Source organism: Lineus longissimus, chromosome 15, assembly GCF_910592395.1.
Source record: "Lineus longissimus chromosome 15, tnLinLong1.2, whole genome shotgun sequence".
Lineage (NCBI taxonomy): Eukaryota > Metazoa > Nemertea > Pilidiophora > Heteronemertea > Lineidae > Lineus > Lineus longissimus.
The window spans coordinates 5635748-5652022 of NC_088322.1; the positions used below are offsets into that span (position 1 = coordinate 5635748).

Genomic DNA, 16275 nt, shown 5'->3' on the forward strand with positions numbered 1-16275 from the left:
TATCGAGAAAATATCTAAGAAGATGAGGAATATGCTATTATAATAATGATGTATCCCTATGAAAAGCTGTGAGTGTATGCAATGATGCTGGTGTGCTTTCTATCTTATGTCATCGAATCCCATGAAGAGGCTGTCAGCACAAGTATACATTAACACAAGATGGATTGGAGGCTCTAGTAAGAGCACTAGAAAGTACACTTTCACCAAGTCGAGTCAGGGGACATGGTAAAGTTTATATGCAGCACACATTTTGTCGATCCTGCATGATTTTTGTAATCGTATTGTATTTAGGTATAGTGTACCCTTAACCTATCCCTGTTAAGGCACAGGTAGACTGTATGCAGGACCAAGATGGGTACAGGTACGGTGCTGCATTGCCCGGGGCAATGCCTACGCACTGCGGTGGGCTACTGGCCTCCTGATTGGAGGCGTATTTGGTGCAGTAGCGCAATGCGCATGTTTTCTTGCTGCAGTGGCGCAATGCAGTCCATTCTCTGCAAACTGATTGGTTGGTTCCTGTGTATAGACTGTGACTCCCTTGACGGAGTGGGAGACAAGAGAGTTTCAGTGTAACCCCGTCAGGAGTAAACAATGTAAGGTACCGATTACGTATCCCATTCTCGTGTGGAGGTTTTTCCCTACAGATCCCGGAGTTAGTTCCCCCAGGACCGTAACCCCCATGGTAAGCTGCAGGGTCAACACAAGTTAACACTGGTGGAGATTGCAGCGGTTAGAGGAGGAACGGAAGCACGAGAAGGACCTTGAATGTTTGGTTTTGGAGTGAGGACTCGAAAAACGTTACAACGAAATTTTGACGCTGTTTCAACGATTATCAGTCCAAGCATGACTACTTCGACCGAAGCTGCGGACAGAGCGGAACTATTGATCGGTGAACTGGAAGAACTTCGAGTAGCTTCTGAATTGCAACGTGTTTCATTTGACAAATACCGGGAATCTGCCGAAGCACAGTCTCGAGATGAAGCGGATTCACTCGAAGGCATAAAAAACAATCTCACTAAAATCGAGCTAGGAAGTGGTTATAATTAACAAATTAAGAGACTTCTGGAAGACGTCGAAGTTCGCAGCTGAAGACTTTCGAGCGATCTCACGCACACCAAGGGGATTAAGGATAACCTTTTCAAACTTAAATGACTATGGTCTCTGAAACCAGACCATTTCAATGGCACAGGCGATGCAACTGCCTGCATAGAGAATTTCGAGCAATTCACGGCGCTGCTCAATTGGACTGACAAGGAACGGATAACTGGTTTTCCTCTGTTCTTGCGGGCAGTGGCTCTCTCTTGGTACCAGGGCTTTCCAACGGAAATGAAGGGCATTTGGGCGCATCTTACAGATGTGTTTGCAATACGTTACGAAAGGAAAAGGCCACAAATTGGTCAAGGCGCGAGAACTACAGAATAGGAAACTCCTTCCGAGTTAGATAGCTAGAAAAATTACCCCGTGGGGATCGGTCAAATTGCACATCTCTTTATTCGATAAAAACATCACCCAACGGGTCGAAATTCTAAAAGGTAATGTAAAATGGGGTATTTGTAGTCCCTTTTTCACCTATAACTTTGCTTACGCATGAGATTTCCAGGCAGATTCACTAAAACCGGCACCTCTTCCACTTTTACAGCCTGTAATTCAGGACACTTAATCTAAAACAATGCCTCTGAGTCACAATACTCGTGGTCAGGGGCTACAAATACCCCGTGGCCTTGGGGTATTTGTAGCCCTAGACTAAAATTTAAAATTGCATGTTTTTTTATGTATGAGAACTTTTTTTTTCGTTATTGTCGTTATTGGTAATAAAGCTTTCAATATTATTCCAATCTAGGTTGACGACGAGATTTTGCTGGTATCAAACGATATTTATTGAATACATTAAGTGATGTTCGATGTAATCAATTACCAACAATTTCAACAAAATCGTCGCAAATCAGACTGATTTTAAACTGGTGTAAAAACACAAAGTTCTATCTATCACCTCTGTGTAAGACAACAGCTTGTGATATTCTGAATTGACTGAAGGTCTTGTCGTGCGCCATTAAAAACTTTAGTTTCAGTTAATGGGTCATGTATCAACCCCAACTATAGCTGGCACCACTTAATGAAATTTACTTTGTTAGCTGCAATTTTGTACATTACTACACGTTATTTCATAAATGATGGCTGGCGTTTTTTTTGGACGGCGTTTGTTTCGCCAAATTTCTGTTTCAGGTCTCGTCGCGAGAAGGATCGCTGAGTTTTCACCTAAAATTGATTCACCAGATAGGCGTGATTACATTCTTCTCAGTCTGGGTAAGGTTCCTTGCACAGGTTGGGCTATTGCGGTGACAAATCTGTATCGTATGCTTGTTGCTTTAAAGAGAAGTTTTGGAGTAGTACGTATCAACATCGAATATCCACCGGAGGTTCCATTCCAACAATATCTTCTGGCAAGAGTTTACCTGCTTACGCGGTCGCATATTGTTTTTCCACATTTTTTCTAAGACCGCTCTTTTGATCAACAACACCAATATATTTGGGTTTTTTTGGGTAGAACAGTGAGACCTTCGGTAAGAGACATTTGGGCTGAGACAGATAACTCTTTTTCGCCAAACATGCAACATGCAGGAAAGTTACTATGAACGTGGTCTCATTTAAATATGTCCTGACTTACTCAGTGAATGTTACCTCTCGGACAGGGTGGCTTTTACGACCCCAACCCATACATTATGAATTCGGTTTTGCCTTCCGTAATAATGCAAGGAAAGTAGAGGAACTTAGGCATCGCCATTTTATTTGTAATCAATGTATTTCTTATAAATTTGAATCCCAAAGGAATGGTCTTGGCCATGTGCCTTACAAATCGGCAGGTGAACAGCAATCGTTTAGATTTTTTTGGGGTGAAGTCATGGCTCCACGTTAAAGGCAAATCATCAGTTGCGCCCCAAAAATGATTGCATCATGAATGTACTTAGTTGGAGAATCTCATTTTTCAATTCTTGCAACCAAAACTTCGGGATTCGCTTTCCGGCGGATTCTGAGTTCTGAGTCGCGCAATGAAAGAATTCATTGGTTCATTTTCACTTTTTTCATTTTTTTAAGGCCAATCTCCTCACTTTTGCGAATGTTCATTTGACTTCTTGAAAGCAGATCGACCATGTTACATTTGCATGGGCGATTTATTCTGTTTCGATTATAAAATTACAATTTGGAAAACTGATGATAATACGAACTAGCTTTCTCCACTGCGTACGACGTTCTATCCAGCGTTTTCTGTATTCGGAATCAGGTTAAATTCCTTCTCTTCAGAAAACGAGTAACTTACAAGGTTATCGCGCCTTTGTTTGTTCCTTCATGTCAGCGGTAAATAGTAAGCCATTCATCAACAGAAGCATATATATTCGTTTAGAAGATCGTGTTAATGCTTATTGTAAGTAATTACTTGTCCTGGAAAACGGATGGTATCAGGATGAAGTTGTTTTGTGCTTTTGTATGTTTATGTTATAATATCTTAGTCTTGTAAGTGTGTCTATCAGGGCCAAGTTATACAAGTATAGTGTTTCTGTGATTGTACCCCCTCCATTGTCTCATGAATGCTTAATTTTTAGGAACATCGTGACTCGTTCAGTGTAGTTTCAGTTTAGTGTAAGTTAATCGTTTAGTCTCCATCGAGATTTGGTGCTTCAATGGAGAAACATTGCACCGGTCCACGCTCATTTATATCATTATTACATTATCATAACTGTCATTATCATTTGTTTACCATTCAGCGCTTTGTTCTTAATTATGTTTTGTTTTTACTAGTACAGAATGCTTCTCTGCTTGCTAATCCAGGGCTTTTCAGGCCAACATATTCATCACATTCTTATAATTAGTTATATTTAGGCTGGTGCGCAAATTTTTAGTAGTAGAACCTTTTAGTGACCTTTTGACCTCCTGATACGTAACAGCAATGCTAATTTGCATATTCATGGCTTTATATGGTAGAGAAATTCACTAAATAATTTTGAGTGGTAGATCATTGTTTTATGTTGGATTGCTTCTGAATTATGTCCAATTTTGTTTCCCCTACTCCAAAATTTTGCACCAAAAAAATCACGTCTTCCAGTCAAAAACATGCAATTTCCATATGATCATGAACGCACAGGCTGGTGCTTGCCATTCTTGGATTCTACAGACAATTTCCACTTCAGAAACACCTAGCCAAAATTGCGCACCCCAAATCATTAATGAAGTGGTCTTATCTCCAGGACTAATATGGCCGACAGGTGTCTGCAAACAAAATAAAAAAGTTGTCGGGCATATAATGACGAAGCACTGTGTTATATACATCTCTATAGTAACGTATAGGCTACTGACAACATGTAGGCACATCTTATTGCAATGCCTTCCAGCCAAACATTCGATTTATTGCACTGTAGTTAGTGTTTTTTTAAATTGTTATGATAAGGGTAGAGTTAACTTCCACTGATCATGTTGATGAAACAATTCTTATGAATGGTTCCAACTGATGCCATGAATGTTATGGTTGACCTTGGCCATCATACATGGATGTTTATATCGGTTGTATACCTATTCTATGTATCACTTTATATTTTACTTGCGTTCGGAGTATCAACTGAGAATGAGCATTGTTACCTTTTAGTTTATGAAATAAATCGACACATACTCAGTATTGGTGTAGGAAGTGTTTATAATTAAAAGCCCAGGGCCAATAATAATGATAGTTATTCAGTCTTGGGATTGTTTCCAACTCGTGAAAAATTTATTTGAAGCTATGCATTTTCCGCTAAACAAATTGCAAAACAATAACGCCACTGTGTAATCAAAAGTATTTTGATTTCAGCCCATTTATTTATTACAAGTATCATAGACTATATTCGATCACCCGGTGCTATTCACAGTTATCACAAGGTTGACATCCCCCCGGAAAATCAAAATCCTGAACTCCGGGCATTAAGTGCCAAGTCCAGGTTCCTTGTCATCTGGTATTCCTGAATTCAGAGTCCTTCAATCGTTTCCTCGCAATAATGGCTCTCCCATGGCATACCCGAATTGGGCAATATTCAACGGACGCTTACATTCGATTTAGAGATACTGGGCCTGCAACGGGCTGATTTCAAACAACACATCTCTGCTTGGGCGACGTGATGAAGCAAAAGATCGTAATCAAGCATGAACATCAAAAGCTTTTCACCTATTGCAGCCTATCGGACGGAACCTTTAATGTGAAACTTCAGCTATCATGTTCCCAAGATCCCTCCAAGACACTCTATCGAGGGACTCGGAATTCAGGAATACCGGACGACTCGGAACCTGGCACTTATTACTCGGAGTTCAGGATTTTGATTCTTCAGGGTGGACAATGGGCCACATGAATAAAAACTAGCATTTTCTTGAAAGCAGATCCTTCAAGTCGAGGCAGTATTTGCTATAAGTAGAAGATTATGCTTGTTTTCGTATAAATGATGTGGACCTTTCACTGCAAATGCTTTGCTCATAATCTTCTAGCACATGCTTGAAGGTCAGTCCCGATGTCATATTTCTTATGAATAGTCGGTGCTGGTCATCTATGTTATCTTGTTGTTATGGTATTGTCAGAAAGGAGTAAAGCATCCTGAACTTCAGGGCTTTTCACTTGGCACCTATAAATGACCAAGTTTTTTGTGTAATGTGTGTGGGAGAGGAGCACACGACTGACGCTGGTATTCGAGGATAGGGCGTCAAGAGGTCTCCTGATGAAATGATGTTGGCGAAAGTGTGGCGAACGTGTTAGTTGACACACTCTCTCGCGTCATCATCCGCCGACTCATCTGTCATCTAATTTGGAAAATCCGGCACCGTTTAATAATTTGCCACGTTATACATTATAGAGCTTCTACTGCTAAGGGAGAGCCCCTTTGCAATTGTTTTGGAATTATTACTTTGATAGAAAAAGTTGTCCTCCGTCTCGCCAGACCGAAACCTAAGTTCTCACAGATTATGAAGTAACACTTAACATTTGGTCTTTCGTGCTCAGAGACCCATCTCGAGTGTCCTCCGAATAAATTGTCAAATGCTATGACCTCCGCTACACGTGGCCCAATAAAATCGATGCAGTGAATGATATGTATCTATACACGACATGGCTTTAATGGCAAATACAATTTTCGTGACCAGGCATAAAATCAGCCATTCGGAAGATGAAAAATCTCTTACTTCAACTTTCTAGCCACCTCAGGAGCAACCTTGAAGAATCAAAGCATTTCCTATCAAGTAAAAAGCATATGCTATGCTTTGTTCATATGAAGACAAGCATTCACTCCTTTTAAAGCAAAGTCGCACTGCTAAAAAGCGTTTGCTTTGACTTGCAGCAAAAACTTCAATTTCCGAGCATTTTCTAAGGTTTTATTTATACGAGTACCAGCAAATCCTTCAAAATCGGTAGAGAAAGCAAATGCCAGTTTTTATTCATATGGCCCATTGTTTTTGAAAAAAAAACTTCCGTAGACAGCAGTAGAAGATTTAGGGGTAGGGAGGCGGGCTTCAGCTAAAAACAAGTAATTATCAAATAGAAGATACACACTATATGTTATTTGATTGGTTATCATCTAATTTCTCTGGCGATGTCGTCACCCACCACAGGGATATGTGTAAATTACCATTTTTGGGGGACCGTTCAATACTTTCAATAAGGACTTTCGGCACAATGATTTATCAGGCCCGTATCACATATCCCTATCGATTTTGCTGTGACGTCATCATTTTTGCGCTCTTGGCGTACGTTGATGGTGGAGGCTAATTCCCCAAAGCGCCAGAGACCTTCATTAATATTCATGTATGACGTCATATTAACTTTTACGCTTTCAATGAGATCACGTGCCATTTGTTTAAATGTTTTTGAAAATTTCTTGTGAAAAGATTGACAGGTCAACTTAGTACTTTGTAGTTCGCAGGGTAAAATATGGGTTTAATTCTTATATCATTGGATAGTTTGGGGAGTTTGAGTCTCCCCAACCACAGGGAATAATATTTGACTCATGATCTGGATGTGGCCCAGTGGTAAGGTATCCTGAACTCAAGGCCTTGTAACTGGGAGGTGAAAGGTGTTAGGGACCTTAATTTTGATAACCATTTTCACATCGGGGTTACTGAAGGCCAGTTGGGGTACAGGACTTGTTGTAACTTGAAAAAAAAAGTTAGTAAATTATATCATTGAATGCAATGTATTCCAACAGTTCAACATTCATTACTGTGGTCACTTTTTATAGTTTGATCATGTCGGCAGTATTCTGAGATGCAAATATAGATACATAATATAAATCTGATTACCAGCAAATAATGTCCACAAAGTTCTCATGACTTTTAGAAACCATGCAAACCCCTCCGAAAAGCAGACCTAGACCCTTCAGAACAGGATTGGACTTCAGCAAGCTGCCTCTAGTGTAAGTATCAAATCCCCCTCCCCTTATTAAGGGTCTGAAATCCACACCTCGTCACTAAAATGCCAAAACAGTTCGTCAGAGCAGCGACACCTGAAAACCATGCAACATGTACAAAGTAACCAGTACACATGATTTCGAAATACTATCACCACGTATTGGAAAGCTTGTCAGAGTCACCAACCAATCATGAGGAGTGTAAAGATTAAAGACAGACGTTGATACTTGCATATGCATGTAGGATTCAACAGATAGACAGATCCTGAAGAATCCATTAATCATTGCTTGGATTAGAATATTTACACAATATTGATGATACAGAGAATCACATCTGTCACACGCTCTAACTCCTTTGTCGCTGTCCTTAGGAGCTGTCGAACTGGTAGTGTCAGCCATGTTGAAATTCCCGCCGGTGACGTCGAATCACATGATCTATGATTAATACATGAATACTAATGAAGGTCCCTGGCGCTTTGGGGAATTAGCTTCTACCATACGTTAATACCTGCAATGTACGTCAAAAAAGTATCCTGGCTGGGACTTGCAAAATCGACGATTGATATTCAGCTGAATTTGTTTTAAACAAAATAGTGAAATGTAGCTTTTTAGTGTCAACCAATACATACATATATTATCCAATGATTTTTTTGATCAGTGAGGACTTATAAAGCCATGCCATGAATGGTAGATGCGCCACATTGGCAGGTGTCGGGGGATGATAATCCCAGCATTCTGCAGCATACGATCACTGCAAGATGTGCTGGTGCGTCTCAACGCAGGCGTTTATCAACCTGAGATTAACGGGGAAATTTAATTTTTATGAAAACAATATGTTATTTCAAACAGCCCGTGTCAACCAAAAGCGTTTTTAACGGACGATTATAATGGTGTCTGAAATGTTGGTATCAATTTGTGCATTGAAAATATGATGATAATGAAATTGCTAGGTCTCTGCCATTCAGAGGGAGTTTCAATGTATTCATGCGCGATGTCCCTGGTAGGATAGTTCCTAAAAAAATCGATCGTTATTTCTTGCTCCTCAGGGTATGATTGATGACCCTAGATTTTTTTGAATTTTCTTGCAGCTTTAGCAACTGTCATTTACGGGAGAATGTTCACTGTATCCAGGAAGAAGTGGAGAATTTTCATTACGTTTCTCTGCGCTTCATGATTTTTCCGTAAGGACCCCCCGTTTTAGCCCCTTTGGTAGGTCCATTACATCAAGATTGGCCTTTATTCATATGAAGACATGCATTTGCTCCCTTTCGAAGCAAACTCTAGAGGCTAAAAAGCGTTTGCTTTGACTTGTAGCAAGAACGTAAACTTCCGAGCATTTGCTACGGTGTTATTCATACGAAAACTAGCAAATGCTTTGAAATCGGTAGAGAAAGCAAATGCTAGATTTTATTCTTCTGGGCCCGGTTGTTCAAAAGAAGTTAAATTTCATTGATGTTAAGTTAAATATCAACGTTAAATTCCTTAACTTGGCGTTAGCTAACTTGGCGTTAAATTTGGGTTGTTCAAAACAACGTTAGGGTAAACTAACGCTAATGTTAGTAAATATTGCATCTTGGTTCACTGATGTTAGTTGCCATGGTAGGTATAGGTAATCAAGTTAAAGATAACGTTAGATTTAACTTAGGGTTTTAGGTAAGTTAAATCTAACGTTAAAGATAACGCCAATGTTAGGCTAATATTGTTTGAACAACTCAAAATAAAACTTGACGTTATCTTAACGCCAAGTCAGGAATTTTAACGTTAAGTTATCTTTAAAAATGTACTTCTTCTTTTGAACAAACGGGCCCTGGCCCAATGGCACGATATCACATCCAGTAAAATCAGACTTGTCACCAGAACAGGTCGAGGAATTTATAGGTTTCATTTCTCACTCCATCAGTATGACAATCTCGCTTCCTGGTCACAAGAAAGACTGATTGGCAAACATGTGTCAAAAACTGTTGCGAAAGCAATTAATCACAATTAGAATGCTGGCTGAAGTAAATGGAGCATTGGTGTCTAGCTTTCCAGGGGTCATGTATGGGCCAATGTTCTATAGAAAGTCAGGCTTTAAAATCACACTACGGTGACTATAGCCCAAAAACTTTACCGACTGTTCCGAGACAGAATTATAATGGTATATAATTATAATCTTATTTCTCATGGCCAGCCTGACATCATCCTAGTCTCCGATGCATCTTGGTTAGGTCAAACAGCGTCAATTATCAGGTGGCGTGAAATAGACACAGGATGAGTGCAAACATCAGGTCAACTGCCTGGTGTTACTTGGGGTTTTCTTTGGTCTGAGGGCCCTGTGTCTCAATGAACACCACTGCAGTCTGTCATACTCGTGCGATGGGCGGCTCAAAGTCACTGCCGTGTAGGATAGCCCATGACACATGGGAAAGGGCAATCTTGACACTAAGAGGCGCTGATTTTGTTCCTTACAACGCATCTAGAACTAGTAAGTTGCCGCCATCTTGAAAAGCAGTCGTGGATGTAAAGCAAGAAAGAATCTTTCTCATTACTGTGAGGCTATCGCATCACCACAAGCCCGCGATGCCCTACGCTGCGTTTATTTGTAGTTCTCCAAACAATCATCTTAAAATGTAGAAAGATCATAGTTTGTTATTTATTAATAAAATGAAACGTTTTATGAGAGAAAGTAGCACTAATTCGGCCTGAATAAGATTTACACTATGAACTGGCAACGCAGTTTATGACGTTGGATTGTCAAAACCCTGAATCTCAGGATGCTGACATTCAAGATTGCGGCAATTGATTAATTCCAGTGTCTGACATTTTTCAATTTCGGCACTGGGGCGAGTTTGGGGAAAGGGCTATGGAAAGAAATATGTTGTTATTAGCCCAGCACGTTGCTGGGGTAAAAAATGTTGAAGCAGACTTTAAAAGTCGGCATTTCAAAGAAAAATCATCAATGGATGCTGAATTCGAATGTATCTGATAGCAGTTTGTTTGTGTTCAATGTCAAAATCGACCAATTTGCACCTAGGTTGAATGCTCAAACAAAGAGATATGCGGCCTGGGAGCGAGATCCTGGGGCTTGGGCCATTGATGCCATGCGCCTTAACTGGTCAAATCTAAGTTTCTACACCTTTCCCTTTCAGCCTTCTGGCGAGGTGTCTCTGCAGAATATACTTTTCGAGAGGGAAACGTGTATCATCATTGCGCCAAACTGGCCCACGCAGCCCTGGTATCCTGTCCTAAAGAGCTGGTGCACTCGGAGCCCAAAGGTCATCAACAGGGGAGTAGACATTCTAGTCTTGCCGTCGCATCCACGGAAAAAAACACCCTCTACATCAGAAGCCGGACCTACTGGCTTGTCTGCTATCAGGAAGGAAGACGTGAACATTTTTTGTCAGAGTCATGGACTCTTCTTATCTAAGCCGTCACCTCGTGATCTGCTGCATTTTCGCACTGGATTGTTCCAAGCAGGTGCCGGACATAGCACCCTAAATACCGCTAGGTCGGCCTTGTCATCAGTTATAACGCAGGCCATGTGGTGAACATAAGCTATGTCGGTTTGTGAGGGGAGTCTTCAACCTCAGGGTCCACCTCGGTATGTCGCCACTGTGGATGTTGATACCCCATTCTCGTATCCTAGGTCAACAGGTCAGGTACTGCATGGAGTTGATTTTGAGGACAGTGTGCCTGGCAGCTATCCGATCGGGGCAAAGAGTAGCGACCTTGCACCATATTAATAGAATACTTGTGATGATTGTTAGATTTTATATCTTCAGTTACGTGATCTGTGGGAATGCTGATGGCGAATAAATAGTTATAAAGGACACAACTGACTTTGTCAACTTACTGGGCTAACGCCGCCACAGCCTGTGAGCATTAAGACTGCGTTTATTGGCAAATGTAGCCTATATATTTGTGTAGATTGTTCATTTCATAATATAGAATTTTGATCATGCATGATTAGTTGTGCAATTATATTCGTTATGGAGAATATTTGGCTTTGTTGTGATATCTTCGGCCTAAGGGTGCTGAAGTCTCATGTGACTCAGTGAAGTGATTGATAGGAGATAGAATTGAAAAATGACACGAGACTTACCTGTGTAAGTTGAAGTGTGATTGTGATTCTATCAAACTATCAATCACGAATTGAATGTATAAGGCAGGAGGGCGGGAGTTTAGCGGCAAAGATTGAAACCAATCAACTGCATCCACTGTTTTGTAGGAACGAGGTTGAAACAGTTATAAAAACTGAAATCTAATGCGACCCGCATATTTTGAACAATTTTAGCAGTTTACAATATTGAAGGTGCCTAATGGACTATCTGGGGTATATAAGGCTTCATTGGTTATAATCTAATGGTATATTCATATCTTATCAATTTTGACCGACTAAAACGTTTTTTATAACATGTTTAATTTCGCGTTCGTGGTAAAAACTCAAACAAGTCTGAAAAACTGCAAAATTTCTCGACTTTTGTTGTCAAGCGTTTAAGTTTAGAAATCAGATTTTACTTCTATTAAACGTTTTCTTATTTAATGTAACTGTTATTTAGTGGGATATTTAACAGTGTTGTGAGTTTGAAGCCCTTATCATTGGTGTTTAGGATTAGAAAATGGTTTCCCCATTGATTAGCTTGTTTCGGCTTACTACATTTAAGAGCAGAGTGTTGTGAAGTATATATACCTTACCTACCTGAAAATGTTCATTGAATTTAAGTCATCTCATAAGCTACGATTGTACAAGTGCCCGACACAAGTTTGAATGAATGAATGAATGAATGAATGAATGAATGAATGAATGAATGCATGAATGAAATTTTCACTTGTATACCGTAAAATCCAAAAATTTGCTCTTACTCGGTATTTTTTGCAACAAAATTGCAAACCGATCATTGAGTGAAGGCTGCTTTACTGCGGCTTGAATATTGTTTTGTTGGGCAATAAGCCGCTAATAAAGATTTACTCACACAACTGTCTAAATTGTTGGCTCATTTATGCATTTGTTTCCTGATTAATTTAGCAAGTATGTGTACCGCATGTGTAGAATACATTTTTTTCGTCGAATTTTTGGTCGTTCTATTATTGTTTTGCACCTCAGCTCAGTTTGTAGCTTACTTAAAATGGGCTTCATCATGGCTTCCAGTAAATTACTCGAGAGTGGGATCAAAGAAGACTTGCCGTGACCTGACTCTTTATATTGAAAGACTCTGGTATTACAGCATATTGCTGTGTATATTATATATTGTATTGTGATGGGAACACCGCAAGACATTGGGAGGGGGGGGGGCAACCCCAAGAAGAATGTTCACTCCTGGTGGGAGTCACGTGCGGAGTAGTGGTGATAGTAGATTAGCTGAATCATCATTAGCACAAGGTGGCGTTGACCCTATGGCAGAATTCTTGGCGTCATTTACGAACTAAATGAAGATTCGGCTATCCACATAGCTAGCAGGTTCATCGGCAAGTGTCGCTACTAGTAGTAGTAGGCAAGAGACCAACAGCAATGCAAAGCTGCCAGCTCCCAAGCCATTCAATATCAACCCGAATTTCCGGATTTGGCTGGAAAGGTTCAATACGTTGGCAACATGTGAATCATTTTCGGATGCATTGCAAAAACTGGCGTTGAATGCTTTTCCGAATAGTGGCGTTGAGGTAAATGAGGTTCCCTGAGAGCAAGAGTGAAGCTATTCGTCAAGTCAGACAGTTAGAGGCAGCACAGTTGGTCATGCGACAAGGGGCTACTGAGGGGCAAATTAGCAAGAGCAGACTAGCAGACAAGGCCTAAAGCCCAAGGTAGCAAGTGCTATGCTAAAAGGCGACATTAAGGAAACTTCAACTGCGTCTGGCAATGTTCTTGAGGTTTTGATTAAAATAAACGAAAGGATTTTAAGACCTTGGAACGGGGTAACCAACAGCCACCTGGAGGTGGTGGTGGTGGAGATAACTGTAAGCAATGCGGTGACCCTGCTCACCTGGCTCGTAATTACCCAGTTGTAAAATGTTATTAATGCCATCAGAAGGGTCACATTGCCCAAAATTGTCCTAAGGTGGGAAACGCGAAGGAGGGATTGGCGAGGGGCAGCACAATCCCCAACCAGCAGTAGAAGTTCCACGTTTTTCACTAAGAAGTTGTGAATAGCAAGCCTGTATTAGAACCAAAGCTCAACCCTAATTCGAAAGAGTTTGTTTAAACATCAAAGCAGCCAGTTTCAATTGGGAATGTTCAATTGACAGACAGCAGTCTTTTTTCTGAGTGGGAAGGTGGATGGGATACATAATAAAGCTTTTAGATACAGGGGCTGCGTGACAATCATCAGCCATGACATCTGGAAAACTTGTGATTCATTGGGTAAAAACCTCAATTGTACAGATGGTTCTCTCCAGTCAGCTATAGGAGAAACGTTGCAGATAGTGGGAGTAGTTGAAGTTTGCTTACAGATCAGTTCCCTCAGCTTTGACCATCCTGTTGGTGTGGTTGATAGTTTATCGCACTCTTGTCTGCTTGGAAGTGACCTTTTCACTAAACATCAATGTGCCATTCGCTATGACAATGCCACTTTGAAAGCCGTGAGTGATCAAAATATTCCCTTGCGTCGCCAGATGAAGGAGCCCAAACCTTGCCGCATGATCCTTGGGAAATCTGTAAACGTACCAGCCCAGACTGAAATGATTGTACCGAGAAAGTTTGCTAAGGGATTTAAGTCAATCCACTTGACACATGGCATGATTGCAAGCAAGGCGAGGTTCATGTTCGTTTACCACCAGATGGTACTTTGGTTCAATCAAACTGTGCGTGTGGCCAACTTCACAGGCAAACCAATCAGGATAAGAAACATTCAAACATTAGGATGGTTTTATCCTGTTCCGGAGGTAAATGTGAGTTGTGACGAATCAACACCTCAAAATAAGGAGAAGGGCAACAGGCATGTGGAGGCTAGTGACATTGGGAAAAAGGAGCACTCAGTTGGAACTGTAGCCGCCACCTGTGTTGGGGAGCCTTGTACGCCAAGTTATTTCGCCATGGATGTCAAAACGATTTAGTCAACTTTTTTGGGAAGCTGAACCTTTTCGATGAGTGACATTTACCTTCGTCATACCACGGTGGTCGAACACAGCATAGAAACAGGGAATGCCAAGCCTGTGAAACAAAGACCCCGAAGAGAATCACCACACAGACAACATTTTGTTGATATGAAACAACCCTGGAGAAGAAGTTGATCAGAGAAGCTGGTTGGCCTTGGAGTTCACAGATAGTACTGGCTCAGAAGAATGATGGAAGCTTTCGTCTGTGTGTAGGCTATCGAAAACTCAATGAATGTTCGGTGAAGTCAGCCCAACCTTTGCCACGAATAGATGATACTCTAGGTAAATTAGCAGGTTCGTATTGGTTCAGTTGCATTGACTGTGGCAGTGGCTATTGGAAATGGGGCGTGGCCTCAGAAGATCGTGCTTTTGTCTCCGGGGTCAAACAATACAAATGGTTGGACATGCCATTTGGGCTGACTGGTGCCCCAGCCACGTTCACCAGACTACTGAACATCGTTCTTGGTGGGTTAGAGTATTGCCTGGTGTATCTTGATGATATTATCGTACATTCACAGTCATTTGAACAGCACATCGTACAACTCCTAGTAGTGTTTGAACGACTCTGACAAGCTTATATCATGAAGTTGAAGCCCTCTAAGTGTATATTGCTTCGTCATAGCCTCAAGTGGCTTGGATATGAATCAACAAAGGATCTTTGGAACTGAGATGCCGTTTCTGTTGGATCTAATGATTGGAACTTCTAACACTACTACCACTGAAGCCACCACGTATATTACAGACCTTCGCAAACGCATCGAATCCATACCAGATTGTAAGGGACAAGTTGAAGGTTGCTCTGAAGAGACAGCGGCTCCATTATGACCGAAAGTTGACGAATACTTCGTTTAAGGAAGTTGATTTGGTGCTCCTAAGTTCCATCAGCCATGGAATGGGCCATGCCAGATCAAGCACAAACTGTCTGTAGTAAACTACAAGATCATTCCTCTTGAAGGGAAGAACCCTCGACCTAAGGTAGTCCACTTAAATAACATGAGGCGATTTGAGGAAGGAAGAGACATACCTAACCAAGCTTCAGATGGCACACCTCCTGAGGATAGCGATGTTTATTATCCGCAATAAGAGATGACGGAAACACGTATCAGCTCAGATCGCGAAATAATATTCAGGTTCGTTTCCGCCTTTCTTTGGTAGCGCTCGATCATGCGGGTGACACAAACCAACGCAAGGCGGCCCAATAGGTCTGTCTCATAACAGAACGTAAGGGACGGACGGGAACCAAAATCAACGTCCATGGACGCGTAGTAGGATTAATCTAATAGGCCTTCACATGTCACGTGGAGTACGTTTGCGTTCCAAGTTCTGAATGGAGGCCGGCCATATAACAATGATCTTTGCACTAAATAATTGCATTCAATGGCAATAGACCGCCCATATGGGAAGGTTCATGTAATTTTCCTTTATTATGCGTCTAGCCTTATCCCTGTGGTGACATGATTAGACACGCATTGAAAATGGTCAATAAAATATCATTCCTTTGTCCGAAATTGAATTGATTATTGATAACATTTTATTGCCATGGTTTGTGTTGGCCAGCAGTCGCTTGGCCTCACGCTACTTTTACCATGGAGAGAATTAGGATGTTTTTGTTCGCTGCTCCGCCGCCCATACCACCGCCACCAGTTTTGCTTACACCAGCATTTCATAATTTAGAAGTGCGTCCGCCTCCGTTGCCTCCAAGACTTGATGAAGTTCTCACCAATCAACCAAATGGTCCATACGGTGGTAACGACGTCTTTACCAGGATAAGAAACCACCAGATGGACTTTTGGTATCT

General features: G+C 41.1%; 1 protein-coding gene and 1 long non-coding RNA gene across 2 annotated transcripts in view; one reads left to right on the plus strand and one right to left on the minus strand.

The window, feature by feature from the left end:
• LOC135499494 (uncharacterized) overlaps positions 1-16275 on the minus strand; it is a 145434-nt gene that overhangs the window by 63398 nt on the left and 65761 nt on the right. The window lies entirely within an intron of this gene.
• On the plus strand, positions 522-12327 carry LOC135499772 (uncharacterized). Its single transcript, XR_010449337.1, has 3 exons — positions 522-1532; positions 7340-7415; positions 10538-12327. It is a non-coding gene; the product is annotated as an uncharacterized LOC135499772 (long non-coding RNA).